The following is a 3172-nucleotide window of genomic DNA, read 5'->3' as shown; positions in this document are numbered from 1 at the left end:
TTGTGGATTCTCTCTCTCCTTTTGGCTCTCCCCTGGCTCATGCTCTCCCTCTCAAATAAAAATACATAAAAGCTTTTTAAAAAAATACATAAAAGGGGCGCCTGGGTGGCTCAGTCATTAAGCATCTGCTTTCGGCTCAGGTCATGATTCCAGGGTCCTGGGATCGAGCCCCACATCAGGCTCCCTGCTCAGAGGGAAGCCTGCTGCTCCCTCTCCCACTCCCCCTGCTTGTGTTCCCTCTCTCACTGTGTCTCTGTCAAATAAATAAATACAATCTTTAAAATAAATAAATAAGTAAAAGATTTATTATTTATTTGAGAGAGACTGAGTGAGAGAGAACACAAGCCAGGGGAGAGGCAGAGGGACAGGGGCAAGCAGAGCCCCCGCTGAGCAGGGAGCCTGATGTGGGGCTTGATCCCAGGGCCTGGGATCATGACCTGAGCCAAAGGCAGATGCCTGCCTGACTGAGCCACCAAGTGCCTCTAAATAAATCTTTAAAAAAAATTAAAAATAGGCAAAGAACTTCAATAGACTGTTCTCCAAGGAAAATATACAAATGGCCAATAAGCAATTGAAAAGATGCTTAACATCACTGATTGTAAGAGAAATGCAAATCAAATCAACGAGATATCACCTCACACCCACTAGGATGGCTACTATCAAAACAAGGAAATGAGTGCTGGGGAGGACCCGGAGAAATTGGAACCATGTTGATAGCTATGTAAAATGGTGCAGCTGCTATGAAAAGTGGCATATAGGTTCAACACACTAAACATAAGAGTTGCCACTGACTCAGCAATCCCACTTCTAGGTATATATCCAAAAGAATTCAAAGCAGGATATCAATGAGATATTTGCACACCATGTTCACTGCAGCATTATTTACAGTAGCTGAGAGGTGCAAACAACCCAAATTCCACCGACAGATGAATGGATAAAGAAAATGTGGTTCATCCAGACAATGGAATAGTTTCAGTGTAGCAAGATGTAGTTCTAGAGATCTGTAACACAACAATGTGAATGTACACACTACTTAACACTACTAAACTATACACTTAAAAATAATTAAGATGGTAAACTTAATGTTATGTGGGGTATTTTTTACAGTAAAAAAATTTGAGCTATTATTGCCTTTTAGGCTTTCCTTTCCCTATGAATATACACTTTCCCCCCAAATTGGACCACATTGTACGTACAATTTTATAACACACTTTTGCCCAATGACTACAGAATAAAAGCTTTTCCAAGTTATTCCCTGTTCTTTTTGGTCATTTAGAAAGGTTGTCTAGTATTCCAATATATGAATCTACCACAATTAAAGGATTTCCTGTTGCCGGACACTAGATTGAATTATTTTATCTCTATGAATAATATTGTGTAGCTAACTCATGCTAGGCCTTTTAAATAGTGTTAATACCAGCTGTTTTCTCTCTCCTCTTCTAGTCAGCTCTCAGCTATTACACTCCTTCCCTTCTAATCTCTGACGAGATAACCAAGCTAGCTAAATCAGTTTACTTGTAATAAAACCTTGTTCGCAGTTCTGTCATTTGCTCCCATTCTAGGTAAACAGCTGTTGCAGCAGATGCTAAGGGAGGCGGTTTTTGCTTATTTGGGAGTAGACTTTCCAGTTAGACCTGCTCTCCCAGAACTGGTTCTTGCCTCACTGAATAAATCCAGATGGTGGCACCCAATCTTGTGGTTGCTTTTTCCCCCTTCCACTCAGTCTACCTGGCCACCACCTCACTGGTACCTGTTTCTGATTCTCTGAAGCCCTGCTGCCCCTTAGCTAGGTCTAGGAGTTCAGGCCTTCTTGGACTCCTGATACCGGTATGCATGCATACTGCTGGTTTCTACTTTGTGAACTCCTTTGCTTTAGTTTCTCACACTTTAAGGTAACCCATAGCACTTACTTGTGCTTTTTGACAACAGCACTATTTGAGCACCTTGGATCTAAGTTCACCACATTGTGTGTGTGTGTGCGTGTACGCACACAAGCACATAAAATAGGCTTCAACAATTACAACAAAACTCCCAAATCACATATTACTAAGTGGCCTAAATGCAGCTAGATAGGCTCCTGTTTCCCGAACTTGCTTATAGAATCTCATGAAACACTTGGTAAAAAACACATCCCCAGGCCTAGCCTAGTGGATATATTATTCTGGATATGTAATTTAACAAATACCCCATGAAATGCTCATAATCAGGCAAATTTAGAAACCCTACATCCTAAATTTGCATCCTCAGAGCCTCCGGGACACTGGGAAGTTCAACTGGGACCCACAGGAGACTGGTAAGCCTGGTAGCATAGGGTTTATTCCATCATGTAGGAAAATCCTAGGAGTGAACTATAAGTTGGAATAAACATTGGAAAGTCTTTAGAGCTTGAGACCAAAGCAGGAACTTAGGATCTTTTTACTCTTTCTACACCAAGGATGGTTTCAAACATACACCCCTGGGCTACAGATTCCATCCCAAATTTGGGGTTTCCATAAGTGTTAGCTGGGAGTCTTACAGTTCTTTGAAAGAAGTAACGTAGAATCTGGATCTTCTGAGGACTGAATTCTTTGCATAAACACTAAAATCATTTGGGGTGCATATCTTTTATTAGGGAAGATTCTATTTTCACATTAAAAAGTCAGCTCAATCCCAGATCTATGTCAGGTAACTGTTCTGTAGTGTGAGCTATGTCATTATAGAGGCTTGAGAGGGGAGAACAGAACTCTGACACATAAGCCTCAACTCATGACAAGTCTTTGGCTTCTTGGATCAACTATATATAAGATATACAAGATATTACTCTTTCTATCTGAGGGCCCAGGGAAATCGAAACATGTCTGAGAATTCTAATAGAAGCTCACCAGAGCTGGTGAATCCTGACCCCACCACATACACTATTTATTCATGTGAGACCACAATTTCCATTCCTCTTAAAATCTGCCAACTTGATGGGATAATATGAGGAATAAATAGAATTTATACAAAAGTTAGGCCCTGATAAAAATCAGTCTAAAGGGCGCCTGGGTGGCTCAGATGGTTAAGCGTCTGCCTTCGGCTCAGGTCATGATCCCAGGGTCCTGGGATCGAGTCCCACATCGGGCTCCTGACTCAGCAGGGAGTCTGCTTCTTCCTCTCCCTCTGCCTCTCCCACTGCTCATGCTCTCTCTCTCTC

This window comes from Mirounga leonina, unplaced genomic scaffold, assembly GCF_011800145.1.
Source record: "Mirounga leonina isolate KUSES-001 unplaced genomic scaffold, KU_Mleo_1.0 Mir_174, whole genome shotgun sequence".
Lineage (NCBI taxonomy): Eukaryota > Metazoa > Chordata > Mammalia > Carnivora > Phocidae > Mirounga > Mirounga leonina.
Note: the sequence above shows the minus strand (reverse complement) of the source record.